We start from the raw sequence: 20,121 nt of genomic DNA, 5'->3' as shown, positions 1-20,121 counted from the left end.
AAAAAAGAAAATTTGTCAAATCAAAGGCAGAGAAAAACAACTAGAAGCATGGCATATAGAAAAAGTAAGTTAGACATATGTAATATATGAATGAGTTACATTTTACTATTAATGCTGGGAGTGGTGGCTCACACCTGTAATCCTAACCCTCTGGGAGGCTGAAGTAGGAAGACTGTTTGAGGTCAGGACTTTGAGACCAGCCTGAGCAAAGTGAGACCCCATCTCTACTAAAAATAGAAAAATTAGCTGGGTGTGGGGCAGGCACCTGTAGTACCAGCTACTCAGGAAGCTGAGGCAGAAGGATCACTTCAGCCCATGAGTGGATGTAGTTGAGGCTGTTGTGAGCTAGATTGAGGCCATGGCACTCAGGCAACAGAGTGAGACTCTATCTCAATAACAACAAAAATTTTACTATTGAAAGGGAAAATCTCAAATGAGGGGAGAGGGACCTATACATGCTTTTTAAAACACATCTAAAATAAAACAGAGGTAATAACTCCATTACTACCAGCTATATATTCAGAGAAATTCTTACACATGTGTACCAGGAAACATGTCTAAGAAAGTTTACTATAATATTAGCACTGTTCGTAATAGCAAAACAACAAAACAACAACAACAAAAAGTAGGGGGAAACCTGTGTGTGGGTATGGTTGTAGAGCAACAGCAACTTTGCTACACTGTTAGTGGAAAGGTAAGCTGGAAAATAATTTGTAAATATCAAAGTTGAATTGTACAAATTCTTCCACCATGCAATTCCATTTCTAGACATATACCCTAAAGAAATTTTTACCATCTGTTTAAGAAGCTATGGGCAAGAATGTCCATCAACTCATGTTATAATGGCAAAAATTAGGAATCATTAAATTACTAGCAACTCAAGAATGGATAAATTATGGTATAATCATACAACGGAATACTATTCAGCAGTTAAGATGAAAAAACTAGAACTACATGAATCAACCTGGATAAATTTCATATATATAACTATGTGACAAAAGTGAGCTATAGAATATCATTTACATCATGTTTAAAAACACACAAACCAATGCTATATGCTACTTATACATGCTCATATGGAGGATACATAAAAGCTTTAATGGGAATGATATAAATTCAAGGGAGTAGTTAACTTTGGGGAGGAAGAGTTCGTTTTTTTTTTTTTCTTTTTTGAGACAGTTTCAAGCTGTTACCCTGGGTAGAATGCTGTGACATCATAGCTCACAGCAACCTCCAAATCAGCTTCAAGTGATCCTCTTGCCTCAGTTTTTCTATTTTTAGTAGAGATGGGGTCTCGCTTTTGCTCAGGCTGGTCTTGAACTCGTGAGCTAAAGCAATCCACCCGCTTTGGCCTCCCAGAGTGTTAGGATTGCAGGTGTGAACCACTGCACCCAGCCAGAGTTATTCTAACTTTTGGGGAGGAGAGGAAGATTGCAAAAGAGTTCACAGGTTGCTCTAACTGAAAATGTGATATTAAAACCTGAAGCAAATATGAAATATTAAAATGTGATAATTCTAGGTGGTCAGGACATAGGTATGCATTATTCTCCGTGACTTTATACATGCATGTAATCTTTCATATTAAACATTTTTAAAGAAAATTGAAGCTTTCAACTCAAGATTCTACAAAAAGAACAACAAAACCCAAAGAAATAAGAAGTTAATGAAGGCATACACTGATGAAAGAAAAGTAACTTTTAAGACAGTTCATCAATAAAATCAAAAGTTGGCTTGATAAACCTAATCAAGAAAAGAAGAGACTCCAATGGCATGTATAAAAATGAATGAGAATATGAATTTTTTAAAGGTTAGAAAATATAGATAACATGTATACTTTTCTAGAAAAAAGATTTCTCAGGAAGCAAAAGAAATGCTACATGTCAAGAACTATGGAAACTATATTACAAAAACTAAAACATCACACCCAGATAGCTTTAAAGACAAGTCATCTAAACCTAAGGAATGAATTATTCACATGCTATGTCTATTCCAGGTTATATAAAAAGGAGTTGGCTGGGCTTGAAGGCTCATACCTACTATCCCAGCACTTTGGGAAGTTAAGGTGGGAGGATTGCTCGAGCCCAGGGGTTTGAGAACAGCTTAAACAAGCAACATAGTGAGCTCCCCTCTCTATAAAAACATTTAAAAATTCAGAATGTTACAGAAAGGAGAGAATGAGGAGGCTGCATCTGGCTTCCACTTTCACAGCCATCGCAATACATTGAGCTCCATAGAGACAGGCCCGGAGCAAGTGAGAGCCGGATGGGCACTGGGCGACTCTGTGCCTCGCTGAGGAAAAATAACTAAACATGGGCAAACGAGATCCTAAGAAGCCGAGAGGCAAAATGTCATCATATGCATTCTTTGTGCAAACTTGTCGGGAGGAGCACAAGAAGAAGCACCCAGATGCTTCAGTCAACTTCTCAGAGTTTTCTAAGAAGTGCTCAGAGAGAGGGATGGCCATGTCTGCTAAAGAGAAAGGAAAATCTGAAGATACGGTAAAGGCAAACAAGGCCCGTTATGAAAGAGAAATGAAAACCGATATCCCTCCTAAAGGGGAAACCAAAAAGAAGTTCAAGGATCCCAGTGCACCCAAGAGGCCTCCTTCGGCCTTCTTCTTGTTCTGTTCTGAGTATCACCCAAAAATCAAAGGAGAACATCCTGGCCTATCCACTGATGTTGCAAAGAAGCTGGGGGAGATGTGGAATAACACTGCTGTGGAGTACAAGCAGCCTGATGAAAAGAAGGCTGCAAAGCTGAAGGAAAAATATGAAAAGGATATTGGTGCAGACTGAGCAACAGGAAAGCCTGATGCAGCATAAAAGGTAGTTGTCAAGGCTGAAAAAGACAAGAAAAAGAAGAAAGAGGAGGAAGATGAGGACGATGAAGATGATAATGAATAACTTGGTTCTAGCGCAGTTTTTGTCTATAAAGGATTTAACCCCCGTACACAACTCCTTTTAAAGAAAAAATTTGAAATGTAAGGCTGTGTAAGATCTGTTTTAAACTGTACAGTGTCTTTTTTTGTATAGTTAACACACTACCGAATGTGTCTTTAGATAGCCCTGTCCTGGTGGTATTTTCAGTAGCCACTAACCTTGCCTGGTACAGCATGGGGGTTGTAAATTGGCATGGAAATTTAAAGCAGGTTCTTGTTGGTGCACAGAACAAATTGGTTATATATGGGGATGATAGTTTTTTCATCTTCAGTTGTCTCTGATCCAGCTTATAAGAAATAATTGCTGTTCTGTGAATGGAATACCACTCTGTAATTGCAAAAACAAAGTTGCAGCTCTTTTGTTGACATTCTGAATGGTTCTAAGTAAAATATTCTTTTTTATTAAAAAAAATTTTTTTTAATTTGTATGGACTCAGCGCCTGTAGCACACTGGTTATGGCACCAGCCACATATACCGAGGCTGGCGGGTTCAAACCTGGCCCAGGCCAGGTAAACAACAGTGGCAACTGCAACAACAACAAAAATAATAATAGCCTGGCATTGTGGTGAGTACCTGTAGTCCCAGCTACTTGGGAGGCTGAGGCAAGAGAATTGCTTAAGCCCAAGAGTTGGAGGTTGCTGTGAGCTGTGATGCCACTGCACTCTACCCAGGGTGATATAGTGAGACCCTGTCTCAAAAAAAAAAAAAAAAAAAAAATTGGATGGGCATGGTGGCAAAGGCTTATAAAGTCTCAACTTTATAAGGTCAGAGGCAGGAGGACTGCTTGAGCTCCAGATTTTGAGGTTGCAGTGAGCTGTGTGATCACCCACTGCACTCCAGCTTGGGCAATGGAGCGAGACCTTGTCTCAAAAAAAAAAAAAGTTAATCTGTCTGACTCATTTTAAGACCTAGCACAACCTGTTGTTATCAAAACTAGATGAAGACAGCAAAAGAAAACCATAAGCCAATCCAATGTAGGTATGTACACAAAAATCTGAAATTAAATACCCATGCTGGAGCTCAGAAAACAGTATCTCAAAATGCAGGCCTCAGCATAAAGTTTTTCTCTGACCACCTCCTGCCCTCCTGCCTTCTCAGTCCAATTCTTCTAAGGCTCATCACAGAAATTAGAATCCTTCTTCCCCAAGGTGGATCATAGAAAAATCAAGAAAGCAGAACTCCCTTTCCCCCCAAACCAGCCATAAAACCTAAAAATATTACTCTAACTTTCCCTCTTCCCTGTGTAAAAACTAGCCATAAAGAAATTATTAGACCTACCTGGTTTGAAACCATGCTCAGAGGCCAAGAAAGATCTATTCTAGATAGACAGGCCTTGCTAGATTTCCCCCAATTAGTCTATTATCATTGGATCATACCATTTTTTTTTGACTAATCATATTTCTGCATAGCTGTGCATGCTTTGTTGAACGTAAGCACAAAAAGGGCAATTTTACCTATCACTTGGGGGCTTCATTCTGAAAGCTTCCATGTATACATGTTAAATTTGTATGCTTTTTTTCTAATTAATCTGCCCACTGCAAGATGATTTTTCAGCAAAACTTCAGAGTTCCCCTTAGCCCCTCAACACAGTACACTGCATCCAGCAATGTACTGAAAAATAATAATGAGTCATTACGAAAGTTTTGGGATACAGAAAAATCAAGAAATGTAAAATTTGTGTGGATGGAAACAACTGAAGCCCTCCCAGCAACACTGATAACCCAGTAAGTTGAAATTTACACAGGTTAACCAGAAGGGATGCTGTCAAATCTGTTTCTTGGAGTGAAATAATGGACCAAAACACACTAACTCAAAACTTTCGTAGTGACCCACCTACATACCAGGATTGGAAAGATGCTTCACTATTAGAAAATTTATTACTGCCATTTTCCTCCCACAAATGGAGAAAAGCCATATGGTCTTCTCAAAGACTGATACTCAAAATACTTAGTAAAACATAGTCATTTCTGGTTTTAAGAAGAATACAATGACTTAGAATACAAATTGCTTTTTCTTTTTGAGACACAGTCTCACTTTGTCATCCTTGGTAAACTGCCGTGGCATCTTAGCTCACAGCAACCTCAAACTCTTGAGTTCAAGTGATCCCCTTGCCTCAACCTCCCATGTAGCTGGGACTACAGGAGCCCACCACAACACCTAGCTATTTTTATTTTTTGAGACAAAGCCTCAAGCTGTCATCCTGGGTAGAGTGCTGTGGCATCACAGCTCACAGCAACCTCCAACTCCTGGGCTTAAGTGAGTCTCTTGCCTCAGCCTCCCAAGTAGCTGGGACTACAGGTGCCACCACAATACCCCGCTATTTTTTGGTTGTAGTTGTCATTGTTGTTTGGCAGGCCCAGACTGGATTTGAACCCACCAGCTCTGGTGTATGTGGCTGGCACCTAAGCCACTTGAGCTACAGGTGCAGAGCCTAACGCCCAGCTGTTTTTTTAGAGACAGGATCTAGCTCTGGCTCAGGCTCATCTCAACCCTTGAGCTCAGGCAATCCACCCACCAGGGCCTCCCAAGTGCTGGGATTATAGGAGTGAGCTACCACGCCCCGCCTGACCAAATTGCTTTTAATTTTAAAAAAAACAGATCTATCATAAACCTGCAGAACATCATAAATGAAACAGATGCAATCCAAACAACTTCTGGAAATAAATAAATACCCCTGTGTCTAGTATTTAGTGTTGCACTGGGTTCTTGGAAAAATCAGGAATAGTTACATTATTAGAAAAAGAGGGTCTGGCTACCTGTCACTGTCAGCCAATAGGCAGAGATGGGGATAGGTCTACCAAACTTTGTCAGAAGGCCAGCGATTCTGGAGAACAGTGAGTAGCTTCTCCAAGACTGTTCCGTTCTTCCATTTCCAGAATCACAGTTTTATACATAAACATTACTTTTAAATAATCAGAACAACTCAATGACAATCTATTACAACATTTCCAATTCAAAAGCAAATTTTCTAAATCAATCCTCCTAAAGCAAAGGCCACATTAACCCTTATTTTAAACAATAATCGGCCTAACTCAGTGACCTATTACAACATTTCTACCTCAAAAGTCAATTCCCTAAATCAATCTTCCAAACTATTCAAGATAGGCATCTTAAGGGTGGGAGCTAAATTGACAAAACAATGAGAGACAGGAGGTGAAGGTCACTTAGGACCTAAATGGACCAGACCAGCCGTGTCATGTCAGCTCTAGACTGACTTCCTCGTATTCTCACCACATGCCTCTCAGTTATCTACATATAAATTGTTACCTACAAAATCAGTGGTTATCTGTCAAGTTTTTAGAATATGAAGTTCCAGAGAAGTGACCAGATAGAAGATTAACAATCAAAAACCACATTATCCTAGCATATAATATTCTATTAAGAAAACAAAATACAGTAACAATAGCTAGGAAAAAGTCTAAAAAGTGTTAAGAAAACTATTAACAAAGTTTATTCTTTGGAAAAAGGGGAGCTTTATTTCTAATAAAGGGTAGCAACCTGCTGGGTGGCCATTCCAACAAGTTGGGAAGCCAAGCCCCAACTCCAGAAAGTCAGGCACACCTGCTTCAAAGAACAAAAGACAATAGGAATTTATACTGAGAATAGGTCAAATATTCATATTTAACAAGCTATAGGAAGACTCCTGAATATTTATGAAGGGAAATCATATGCACTAACTGTGCTGTATCCCTCATATCCGGTCTTGGCAAGCGGTTTCTGGGGCGCCCTTGGCAGGGAGGGGTCCATTCCGTTAGCAGACAGCTTAGGATTTTAGTTCACAGAAGTGCGCAAAATACCAAAAAAAATAGCAACGCTTCGCTTAAAGAACAGGGGAGACTAAATAATGGAGAAATAACCACATTGCTGGATAAGGATTCTCAACATTGTACTATCAAACCTGGGCAAATTAACCTACAAAACTGTGGACTCCCAAACAAAACCTGGGAAATCTTTGCCATTTGGAGACAATTTACTACATATTCTTCACAATGAGAAGACAGTTTGCGAAGATTCCAGAGAGCGAAACCACTGCCGGAGCCACCACGCCCTCACCGCGCCAGCAGCCGGGAAGGAGGCGCAAGCCACCGGAAGCTCGAGCGACCGGAAGAGCCGTCTCCCCTACCTCCCCCATTTACGGCGTAGACCGGGCTTTTCCGGTCGGCCGGGGCGCGCATGCGCGGACGGCCCACCCACCGCCCCTTCGCGGCTCCGCCGCCTTGTCGTGGGTCCGGCTCCGCGGCGCTAGCCGCCGGGGTCCATCAGCACCCTCGGTCGGGCTGCTAAGCCCGGCCAAAAAAAGGTTGTTTCTCTGCAGTTTCCAGTAAGTGATCGTACTAGCCAAGGTCGTGGCTAGAAAAGAGTGAGAACAAACCGTTAGAGGTCCCGCCTCCATTTTTCTCCCCGCCTTACTCTTGGCTCAAGTCCCTGCTTCTTCCTCGCTGGCCTCTGGGTCACTCCCTGGACTGTCCCCCACCCCCACCCTCCGCACCCCGCTAATGAGGCTGCTTCCGGGCTCATAGTTTCCTCGGAACTTGTGTTCTTTTTATCATAAGCGCTAATCTTTAGCGGCTGTCGACTTCTCTGAAAGGTGTGTTCTTGGTCCGGCTGCTAAGCTCTCTTTTCCTGCAGTTGCGACGGGCCCGGCAGATAGGCACCGTGAAATGTGACTGCTGCTTCCACCACTTCTTACCCCTGCTCTTTGGGAATACACCCTCCGTTTCACAGTCTCTTACCTCCTGACAAGAATCTCCGTCAAGGCGCCCCTTTCTTCCTTCCTGATCGCCCCTTCTCTTTAAAAATTGCAATTAAAAGAGTGCCTAAAGAATAAGGCATTTTCCTAAGCCCTTTACACGTATTTTATTTAATTTTCACGACAGTCTTTAGGTAGACATAAATGAGAAAATTGAGGTGCAGAGAAGTTAATTTGCCCAAAGTACTATAGCTTGGTTGTGGTAGAGTTGAAATTTGAATCTATTGTGTAGTTGACACTGTTACCACCCCTTTCTCTTTCCCAAATACTTGGGCATCTTCTCTTTTTTGGTTTATCCTGGGGAATTATTTTTTTTTCCAAATGCTGGCTAGAATGTTTATAGAATGTTTGGCTTCTGCCTGAGAATCCTCTTCTTAGAGCTTTTCTCACACAGACCCTTGAGTGTTCAGTTTTATTAAGTATCTAAGCTCTGAGCTTAGTAATATTTTGCTCCTTCAAAATGTGCTTCGTTTCCTTCAAAACATATCCCTAGCCCGGTACCCCTGACCAGCCCTCTTCGCCTACCTCAATATGACCCTCATTATCATCACTTTACAGCAAACATTTGATAGCTGGCTTATGTAAGATATTAAGATTGTTAAGAACTGTGACGTTTAGTTGCTGACCTGAAGAAGAAACTAGACATTTATTCATAAAAAGACCACATAAAATAGTAGATAAATGCCATCTCAGCTGCATAGAAAACACATTCTACGAGAGTAACTTTGGACAGGTCAGCATTAAAATTTACTTTCTCCTCTGTAAAACGTTAAGATTAGTTTCAATCACTAAAAGGTTGTCAATCTAAACTCAGAGGAATGATCACTCTGCTGAGGGGACTGGGGGCCATAGTATGTCTTTAATATGGAGGCAAGGATTAAATTGAAGTATTCACTAGACATATTTTTCTCATTTTGAGTATCTATTGAAAGCACCTTGCTTCAGAAATAAAAATCATAACCATACAACATTTTATACTCAATTTTAGGAGATGACTCTTCTCCAAACTTAACATGTTGGAAACCCCTGTTTTAGGGAAATAGAATAAACTATAACCCAAAGGCAGAACTGAGCCAGATGTGGAGGGGCTTTATCTTGTAGGTAGTGTAGAGCTGTTGCAGTTCTAAAAAGATAAATCTATTAGCAGTAAGAACATTGAATTAATGTGGTAAAAAGCAATGAGACTAGGTAGGTGTCAGGTAGTATACTCCCAAATATTGGGAATGAAGGGAAATGATGAGAAATATTGACAAGGACGTATCAAAAAGACTTGGTATCTGAATGGATATTGAATTGAAAGACATGAAGAAATCAGTGATAACTAGGTTTGAAGTGAAGTTATGCCCTAACTCTTACTTTGTTCTCAGTGTTTTATTGTCCTGTAACACATGCTCTAGGAGGGGACATCACTACTGACCCAAGAGACATTAAGAAATAATGAGTGAAATGCAGCACAATCAAAACTCACCACCAAGGGAAACATATAAGCTGAATAACTCCGTAACTATTAAAGAAATGGAATTTGTGTTTGAAAAGAAAAACTTCATATCCAGATAGTTTCACCAGCTAACTTTATGGACAAAATATGTAATATCAGTTCTACACAAGCTCTTCCAGAAGATAGAAAAGGAAGGAAAACTTCTCAATTCATTTTATGAAGCTAGCATTATCCTGATAGCAAAACCAGATAAAGACAGTACAAAAAACAAAACCACAAATTAAAACCCCTATGAGCGAATATGCAAACATCCTCAAGAAATATTAGCAAGTGAATCCAGCAATATGTTAAATGATACACTGTGACCAAGAGTCATTTATCTCAGGAATTCAAGGCTGGTTTAGTATTTGAAAATAAATCAGTGTAATCCACCATATTAACAAACCAAGAAAAATGACATGATCCTATTAATACATTTGAAAAAGCACGGCAGTGCCTGTGGCTCAAGGAGTAGGGTGCTGGCCCCATATACCAGAGGTGGTGGGTTCAAACCCGGCCCTGGCCAAAAACTACAAACAAACAAACGAAAAAGCACTTGACGGCTCCAGCGGCTAAGGCGCCAGCCACAGGTGAGTTTGAATCCAGCCCGGGCCCGCCAAACAACAATGATGGCTGCAACTAAAAAGTAGCCGGGCGTTGTGGCGGGTGCCTGTAGTCCCAGCTACTTGGGAAGCGGAGACAGGACACTCGCTTGAGCCCAGGAGTTGGAGGTTGCTGTGAGCTGTGATGCCACAGAACTCTACCCAAGGCAACAGCCTGAGGCTCTGTCTCAAAAAAAAGAAAAAGCACTTGACAAAATTCAGCTTCCATTCGTAGTTTTTAAAGTTCAGCAAACTAGTAATAGGAACCTAATAAAAGGCATCTATAATACTTACAGCTATCATCACACTTAATGGTAAGAGACTACTAGTCAACATTTTACTGGAAGTCCTAGCAATTACAGTAAGGTAAGAAAAAGGGGAAAAGGCATTTGATTGGAAAAGAAATAAAATTACCATATTTTCAGATGACAGTTGTCTACTACATATATAGTAAATCTCAAATCTATGAAGAAAGCTCTTAGCACTAAAAGTGTGTTTAACAGTTTGCAGAACATAAGGTTAACATAAATCAATCATATTTCTACACTAGCAATGAATAATTAGAAACTGTCCTGCTCCCTTCCTCCACAAATGGAACAATTAGGTATAAATCTAACAAAATATGTGCAGGATTTGTATGCTACAAAATGATGAAGATGACTCATGAAAGATTCATACTGTGTTCATGAATTGGAAGATTCAGTATCATTAAAATGTCAGTTCTCCCTAAACTGATCTATGAATTTAAAGCAATTATAATACAATCAGAATACCAGCAGGATTTTTGTAGGTATGGATTAGTTGATTTATAAGGAAAGATAAACTAAATTATTAAAACAATTTTGAAAATAAAGGGCAAAGTTAATGGATTCATATGACCTGATTTTAAAACCATAAAACTCAACATAGGAGAAAATTTTCATGACTTTGAATTAGGGAAATGGTCCTTAGATACAACACAATACATTATGTATAAAGAAAAATAATTGATAAATTGAGTTTCATTAAAATTAAAATCTTTTGCTGTATGAAGGACCCTATAAAGGGAGTGAAAGACAAGCCATATTGGGAGAAAATATTTGCAAATCACCTCTTTGGCAAAGGATTTATATGTTTGTAATTTCCCCTTTATAATAATAGATTTTCTCCAATTTTAATATCAGGTATACCCAGATCAAGTAGAATGATTTTGAAGTATTTCTTCTTTTTCTATTGTCTATAAGACTTGTCATGATCTATTTTTTGAAATTATCTTTTACTTTTATTTATAAATATTAGTTGTCTATTTTTTGAGACTTAAAATAATAAGAAGTAGTTAACTGATGACTCCATACTGAATCTCATAGTCAAAACATTCTATAATAGACATACTCTTATTTGACAATGTGAGTGTTACTTTCTTTGCATTATTATTATTATTATTATTATTGCTTAATACTTCGATGTAGCAATTGTCTGATTCCTTTTCTGAATGTATTTATGTTCGTTCGTTCTTTACAAGGTTTTTGTTTCTAGGTCTTATTTCAAACATTGTTATTGTTATTAAAATTTAAGCCTTTTTAATTTTGTGAAGGCAAAAAAATGGAAATCTAATAAACACATGTATATGTAAAAATAAAAATTTCAAATCATACAAAAAAACAAAAACAATATACAAAGAATTTTCAAAACCAGCAAATAACAAAGGAGCAAATGAGTAAATAACAAATGGGGATATCATTACTGACCCAATAAACATGAGAAAGTAATTTGATAACTTGGGTGAAGTGGACTACAATCAAAACTACCAAAACTCACCCAAGAGAAACATAAGTTGAATAGTTATGGAAATAGAATATACAGATAGCAAATAAGTACATGAAAATGTTAAACATCCTTATTCATCAAGGAAATGCAAACTAAAACCAGGAGGTAATATTACAGTTATTAGAATGGATATGACAAGGATATGGGAAAATCCAGAACATTCTTCCATTATGATAGCCACTGTGGAGAACAGTTGTGCAGTTTCTGAGCAAGGTAAGCATACACTTACTGAGTAATCCCGTTTCTATGTGTTTATTCCAGGAAAATTAAATCTTATATTAACACAACAATCTGTAGATGTTTATAGCAGCATTATTCACAATTGCCCAAAACTTCCTAAATTAAGATTGGTAAAATGTTGGAGAATTAGTCAGTGTAATCTACCATAGTAACAGACTAAGCAAGAAAAGCTATGTGAACTAAATACCCCTTAGTAAGTGAATGGATAAACATGCTACGGTATATCTGAACGATGGACTAGGACTTACAATAAAAGGAACAAACATTGATATAGGCAATAACTTGGATGACTCTGAAATGTGTTATATTAAACAAAGGAACCAATCCCAAATTGTACATACTTAATGATTCCGTTTCTGTGACATTCTGGAAAGGTAAAACTAAAGGGATACTGAACAGATCAGTGATTGCTGATCTTCAGTGAATATGAGGAGAAAGTTTCACTGCAAAGGGATAGCATGGGGGAATTCTTGGGATATAGGATTTATTCTGTTTCAGGGGTCCTCAAACATTTTAAACAGGGGGCCAGTTCACTGTCCCTCAGACCGTTGGAGGGCCGGACTATAGTTTAAAAAAAAACCCTATGAACAAATTCCTATGCACACTGCACATGTTATTTTGAAGTAAAAAAACAAAACAGGAACAAATACAATCACACGGCCTCATGTGGCCTGCGGGCCGCAGTTTGAGGACCCCTGCTAGTGGTGGTTAAAAGACTCTATGCATGTGCTAAAACCCAGAGTACTGTACTCACAGGTACATGAATTTTATTGTATATAAATTTAAAAGTAAATTTGACTTAAAAAATTTTTTTGAAGGCAGAGTCTTGCTCTGTTGTCCTGGTTAGAGTATAGTGGCATCATCATAGCCCATTGAAAACTTAAACTCCTGGGCTAATTGATTCTTCTACCTCAACCTCCTGAGTAACAGGTACTACAGGTATGTTCACCAGGCCTGGGTAATTTTCTACATTTTTGTTGAGGCAGGGTCTTGAACTCCTAGCCTCAAGCAATCCTCCAGCCATGGCCTCCCAGAGTGCAAGTATTATAAGCATGAACTACTGAGCCTGGCCTACTTAAAATTTTTTTAAAGAAAAAATATAGTCTAGAATCTCATTTTAAAAACTCACTCTTGAGCTCAATAATCCCTCTAAACATTATGCTATTTTTCTGCTTCCATGGTAAAATATACTTTGTTTATTGTCTCTATTTCTTCACTTCCCAATTCATTCATTAAAAGAAAACTTTCTTTAAAACATTAAGCAACAACAAAAATTGATTCAAGATGGATAAAGGACTTAAACTTAAGGCATGAAACAATAAAAATCCTCCAAGAAAGCATAGGAAAAACACTGGAAGATATTGGCCTGGGGAAAGACTTCATGAAGAAGACTGCCATGGCAATTGCAACAACAACAAAAATAAACAAATGGGACTTCATTAAACTGAAAAGCTTCTGTACAGCTAAGGAGACAATAACCAAAGCAAAGCGACAACCTACACAATGGGAAAGGATATTTGCATATTTTCAATCAGACAAAAGCTTGATAACTAGGATCTATAGAGAACTCAAATTAATCCACATGGAAAAAGCCAACAATCCCTTATATCAATGGGCAAGAGACATGAATAGAACTTTCTCTAAAGACGACAGATGAATGGCTAACAAACACATGAAAAAATGTTCATCATCTCTATATATTAGAGAAATGCAAATCGAAACAACACTGAGATATCATCTAACCCCTGTGAGAATGGCCCACATCACAAAATCTCAAAACTGCAGATGGATGTGGAGAGAAGGGAACACTTTTACACTGCTGGTGGGACTGCAAACTAGTACAACCTTTCTGGAAGGAAGTATGGAGAAACCTCAAAGCACTCAAGCTAGACCTCCCATTTGATCCTGCAATCCCATTACTGGGCATCTACCCAGAAGGAAAGAAATCCTTTTATCATAAGGACACTTGTACTAGACTGTTTATTGCAGCTCAATTTACAATCGCCAAAATGTGGAAACAGCTTAAATGCCCACCAACCCAGGAATGGATTAACAAGCTGTGGTATATGTATACCATGGAATACTATTCAGCCATTAAAAAAAATGGAGACTTTACATCCTTCGTATTAACCTGGATGGACGTGGAAGACATTATTCTTAGTAAAGCATCACAAGAATGGAGAAGCATGAATCCTATGTACTCAATTTTGATATGAGGACAATTAATGACAATTAAGGTTATGGGGGGGAGGAAAAGCAGAAAGAGGGACGGAGGGAGGTGGGTGGGACCTTGGTGTGTGTCACACTTTATGGGGGCAAGACATGATTGCAAGAGGGACTTTACCTAACAATTGCAATCAGTGTAACCTGGCTTATTGTACCCTCAATGAATCCCCAACAATAAAAAATAAAAAATAAATAAATAAATAAAAACATTAAGCAACATAATATATGCATGTGATTAATAGATCAAATGGTAATTAAGAGTTTATAATGAAAAGCAACAGTCTCTGTCCTGCCTGCTTTCTCTGTAGTCTGGATCCACATCCCCAGAGATGTTTAGTTTTTTTGTTTTTGTCTTTTGTTTTTTTAGTGATTACTGCTACACCTCTAAATAATATACTCATACTGTTCTTTACCAATTAATCAAATTTATGTATAATCTTCAGACTTTAGGCTATGCTAGATGAGTACTCAACTTATATCAGCCTCTACTATTCCTGCTAGGCACCTCCACAGTTTGATAGTTATAAAATGTTTTTAAACATTTCTTGTTTACTTTATTATTTACTCTTATAACCTTAAACAATATATTTAAACACATATTTCTTGTTCCAGCAAGTTTTATCGCTATCTCTTGACTTCGTAGGATATTATCACTCCTAATACTTTTAGCACCGCCTTCTTCCCCTTCTCCACCTTTCATGTTCAGACAGCTGTATCTTTACGTTAATAGCATTATAATTGGATAAGTTAACTTTCTATTCTGTAACTGTGTTTGCCTCTGTAAACTGAACGTAAAAGTTTTGAACATTTATGTTATTGTGACTTTATACATGTTATTCACTCTAAGTACTAGTAATATGCTTAGATTTTATTTCTCTTAAGGTCCATAGTCATACTTTTAGCATTAATTCTTGACAACATTTTTGTTAGAATTCACTCTTATTTGGGTCAGTTGCTTTTTAGTTCTTTTAACAGCTTTATTCAAAGTTTTTTTTCCCTTTGAACCGATGTTTTTCACACTTTTGTACCCCTTATTTTCTGCTTTGTTTTCACATTTTCTCTCATTTTACTGGAGCATATGGTCAAGTAACTTCTCAGAAAGGGTATGAGTGGTAAACTTGCTAAATATTTGCCTGGCTTCATTTTACCTGCCTATTTCTTGATAGCTCAGCTGGATATAGAATTTTAGATGTGAAATAATTTACTTCCAGAATTGTGAAGGTCTTATTTCAGTATGTCCTACTCAGTCTTGCTAATAAAAAGATCGATCCTAGTGTGACTATTTCTCTTTTTGAGCATTTTCCCTTTGGAAGCATTTAGAAACATCTCTTTAAACTTCACCATGATGTGTTGCGACCCCTAAGGCCCTGGTCTCAGACTCCACAGGAAGGAACCAGGTGTGATGTGGATTAGAAGTACAAACTTGCGGGAGGTGGGCTAACCTTAAGTGCAGGGTAGTCCTGAGCTCCCTTCGCAGCAGCGGCTATTTATTAAGGTTATACACAACAGGTGTGGAGAGTTAAGGTGATTACATATGAGGGCTGCATGCATAAGAATTGCCACGGGTTCTTTCCTCATGTGCTCTATTCCCACGTGTTCTTTCCCCGCAAGCCTCATGAATAAGTATTAAGCATCAATGTTTAACACATGCTTACTAGTGAGTGACCTATCTTATCTCATTCCTGAACACTGAGTTACTTGGGGAATTGCCCCCAAGTCACAAAACGTCTCTAGGCTTGCCAGGAGACTGTCCTGTTCTCAGTGTTTCCTTTTAATGTGATAAGAATCAGTAACTGTCCTTTGCAAGCATGGTGTCCATTCCTCTACAATGATGTGCCTAGGTATACGTTGTTTTCATTTTTTTCTTTTCTCTCCTTTAGTGGTTAGTGAGTTCTTTGAATTTGAAGAGGTTTTTCCTGTTTAGCTTTGGGAAATTTTCCAATTTCTGTTTGATTTTTGTTTCCTCCATTTTCTCTTCTTTCTAGAATTCTTAATTGTTTGAACATTAGGCCCCTTGGATTTATTCTCTGAGGTTTTTTTAATCTAATTTTTCTAAACTGAATAGTTTTACGTTTTACAAAGCATGCTCTTATTTTCTTAGAGTACTTCTTTATTTGGCATCCTCTTTTTGTTTTATGGGTGCAAATTATCTTCTAAACCTCTCCAAAGGAGCAGATTATAATATTTTTTTAAAGTTGTATTTTGTTGTATCTGGGTTGTTTTTCTGTTTATCTTGAATTTTCTTCAAATATGTTGGTGTTCTTTGTCCATTCATATTGAAGAACAAGGGAATAAGAAAGATGATATGGGGTGGTGCCTGTGGCTTAAAGGAGTAGGGCACTGGCCCCATTTACCAGAGGTGGTGGGTTCAAGCCCAGCCCTGGCCAAAAACTGTGAAAAAAAAAGAAAGAAAGAAAGTAAGATGACATATGATTTGGCATGAAATGGGTAAAAGGAAAATTTTTAAAAAACAAAAGAATTTTTAAAATTCTAGAAAGATGACATGACTTTATACATGGAGGAAGCTTGTTAACTGGCAGGCTTCACTTTTAAGACTCTGCAACTTACTAACTGTGACCTTGGGCAAATTACTTAACCACTCTGTCTCATTTGAAAATAGCAAGCATATGTTTAATATAATTAATTTAAATAATATAAATAATTTAATATAATTAATAAAATGAGCTGGCAAGGAGCTATTTTATTAGGGACCCAATAAAAAATGAGAGCGAAGCATCAAAACGTGTATTTGTTGCCCCATAATTCTTTTTCATTCAATTTCATGAAACAGTCCTTTGAATTTTTTTAAATTTTGAATTTTTATTTTTAATTTCAGGTTAATTTGAGGGTACAAACAACTAGGTTACAATGCTTGCATTCAGTCCTTTGAATTTTTGCCTGGGGTAGTCACCTAGTTGTGTGTTGGTGTAAACAGATCTTTAATAATCTTCTTGTTTTCAGCAATGCTTCTTATTCCCATCCTTCATAGTCTTTCTCAATCAACTAGAGCCTTCTTTTCAGTTTCTGTTACTATACTGTCTTTCTCAAGTATTCTGATCTACACCACCCTGAGTTTCTCATGTCAGCACACTTGCATCTCCTTTCTGGCCTTCAGACATTTGAATCACATGTTTCCGTCTTAGATCCTCTTTTATTTTTCCGGTTAGAGATTTAGAAATTTTTGTTACTATCATTTTAATGTGATGTTAAGAAGGAAGTCTGACATCTTGGATGAGAAGTCCCATTTACTTTTGTATGTTTTTAAGGGAGAGATTTATTTACTTTTAATTTTGGTCAAAATAATATTTACTCATTATTTAGAAAACCAAAAAGTACTACAGTACTCCATGTAACTTGCAACAGGCAGCTTACTTCAATTCTTTTAGCTCTTTCTGTTAGTATATTTATAGTAATATTTTTTTAAATTTAGACATTATCTTTTTTTTTTTTTTTTGAGACAGTGCTTCAAGCTGTCGCCCTGGGTAGGGTACCGTGGCATGACAGTTCACAGCAACCTCCAACTCCTGTGCTCAAGCGATTCTCTTGCCTCAGCCTCCCAAGTAGCTGGGACAACAGGCGCCTGCCACAACACCCGGCTGGCGCCTGCCACAACACCCGGCTATTTTATGGTTGCAGCTGTCATTGTTGTTTGGCGGGCCCAGGCTGGATTCGAACCCGCCACCTCGGGTGTATGTGGCTGATGCCTTAGCCGCCTGAGCTACAGGTGCCGAGCCAGACGTTATCTTTTGACTTCAGTTATGAAAGATGAGGGTTTGGCATTCCCTTTTTGCTGCTTCCTTTTTGATACCGTTCAGTCTTACGGCTTTAAATATTCTGCTGAAGATTCCCAAACTTACACTTTCAATGCCTTGTCTCCATTCAGATCATCTTTGCCACTGTGAGATATATGATGTATTTACTTGGATAGTTTATAGTCATCTACTAAATTCCTATTTAGGCATTGGAATATCATTCCAAACACAATCCTTCCTTAGTGGTGGCATATCTCAGTTAATGGTACAGTTTTCTACCCAATTGCTCATGCCAAAAATATACGATAGAAGTCATCTTTTATTTCTTCTTTTCCTTCATATCCAATCAACCAGAAATTCCTGGTCATTCTGGTTCTTAAATTTATTGCTTTTTTTTTTTTTTTGCTTGAGGCAGAGTCTCACTTTGCCCCTGGTAGAGTGCGATGGTGACACAGCTCACAGCAACCTCAGAGGCTTGGGCTCAAGTGATTCTCTTGCTTCAGCCTCTGCAGTAGCTGGGACTACAGGTGCCCACCACAACATTGGGCTATTTTTAGAGACGGGGGTCTCTCTCTACCTCAGGCTGGTCTTGAACTCGTGAGCTCAGGCTATCTGCCCACCTTCGCCTCCCAGAGTTGCTGGGATTACTGGTGTGAGCCACCGTGCCCGGCCTCATTCTCTTTTTTCCATCTCTGTTACTACTGCCCAAGTCTAGTGGTTCTCAGTGGGGTTGCTCTCCAAGGGAAAATTGTCAGTGTCAGGAGCCATTGGTTGTCACAGTTAGAGGGTGCTATTGGCACCTACTAAGTAGAGCCAGAAATGTGACTAAACATCTTAAAATGCACAGGCAAGCCCTTACCTAAGAATAATCCAGCCTAAAATGTTAATAGTGCTGAGGTTGGTCCCATTTCCATTTTATTTGTCCTAAGAAATATCATTTAGGGCTTGGGGCTCATAGCACAGTGGTTACTGCCCCAGCCAAATACACCAAGGGTGGAGGGTTTGAACCCAGCCTGGGCAAGCTAAACAACAATGACAACTGCAACAACAACAACAAAAAATAGCTGAGCAGTGTGGCCAGCACCTGTAGTCCCAGCTGCTTGAGAGGCTGAGGCAAGAGAATTGCTTGAGCCCAAGAGTTTGAGGTTGTTCTGAGCTGTGATGCCATAGCACTCTACCCACGGTTACATAGTGAGATGCTGTCTCAAAAAAGAAAGAAAGAAATATCCTTTAGCTTTTTAAATTCTCTAATAACTTGCCAATGTTTTGGTTTTATAGACATGGCAGACAACTTTTATAGACATGGATAAGAAGTCCACACTCAGAAGTGACGAAGGTACCAGAGCAGGCAGATGCAAAGGTAGGAGTTTATACTTGCTCTAAAGCCTTTGGGGTAATTTCAAGTACATTGTATAAATTAATATCTTTGTTTCTCTTTCATATGTTGCTAATGTTTAGGAAGATAATTGTATTCCATTTTCTATCTCTCTAAGGTAAACACAGACAAAAGAAAAAAAGAAAGAGAAACCAAAAACACCACCAATGCCTACATAGATCGAGGCTATCTTTTTCTTCCGATGATTGTGTGTTTCCTTCTTCTTCATCATCATCTTCAGGGAGCCAGACAGACTCAAGTATTGAAGGTATGTTTATCACCCTATTAAGGTTTTTGCCTTTAGAAGTTAAGTGCTTTAGAACTCCTGCATAGTTATTATTTACTTAATTAATATGCATACCCACTATGTACCAGACATAATGGTAAACATGTCATGGCCCCTTCAGCTAAGGACTTTTATTATGTTGGGCAATAAAAAACAAGCAAATAGGGCAGCGCCTGTGGATCAGTGAGTAGGGCACTGGCCCCATATGCCGAGGGTGGCGGTTTCAAACCCAGCCCTGGCCAAACTGCAACAAAAAAAAAAAAAAAAAAAAACAAGCAAATAATTTATTATAACGCAGATAAATGCTATGACTTGGCATGCATATGTCAAGGGGACAAGAAAAGGCTTTGGAGAGGAAATGATACTTAAATTGAGAACTGATAGAGGATGAATAGGCATTTTCTAGACAAAGGCAAGGAAATGGAATTAGGGAAGATTTATTACAGGCTAAAGAAATTGCATGTGCTAACCACTATTGACATTGGGTTTCTGATTCTTTTCAAGTATTACGCTTAACACTTTTTTAAAAAAATCAAAGCATGAGGAGTAATATGCTTATATTTTTATTTCTTTTTTTTTTTTTTTTTTGTAGAGACAGAGTCTCACTTTATGGCCCTCAGTAGAGTGCCATGGCATCACACAGCTCACAGCAACCTCCAACTCCCAGG

General features: G+C 38.4%; 1 protein-coding gene across 4 annotated transcripts in view; it reads left to right on the top strand.

Annotated features, from left to right (window-relative positions):
• Positions 1–20,121, top strand: part of TRAF5 (TNF receptor associated factor 5) — a 106,462-nt gene that overhangs the window by 53,302 nt on the left and 33,039 nt on the right. For 3 of the 4 annotated variants that reach the window (XR_008383020.1, XR_008383018.1, XR_008383019.1), the window contains exons 13-14: positions 19,071–19,152; positions 19,286–19,435. The gene's annotated coding sequence lies outside the window, so the exon portion shown is untranslated. Of the gene's footprint in view, positions 1–1,597; positions 3,351–19,070; positions 19,153–19,285; positions 19,436–20,121 lie in introns of those variants that run through there. The other variant, XR_008383021.1, reaches the window with a different exon arrangement.

This window comes from Nycticebus coucang, chromosome 10, assembly GCF_027406575.1.
Source record: "Nycticebus coucang isolate mNycCou1 chromosome 10, mNycCou1.pri, whole genome shotgun sequence".
In the NCBI taxonomy this organism is placed as follows: Eukaryota; Metazoa; Chordata; class Mammalia; order Primates; family Lorisidae; genus Nycticebus; species Nycticebus coucang.
The sequence above is the reverse complement of the archived record's forward strand: the minus strand, read 5'-3'. Positions and strand labels throughout refer to the sequence as shown.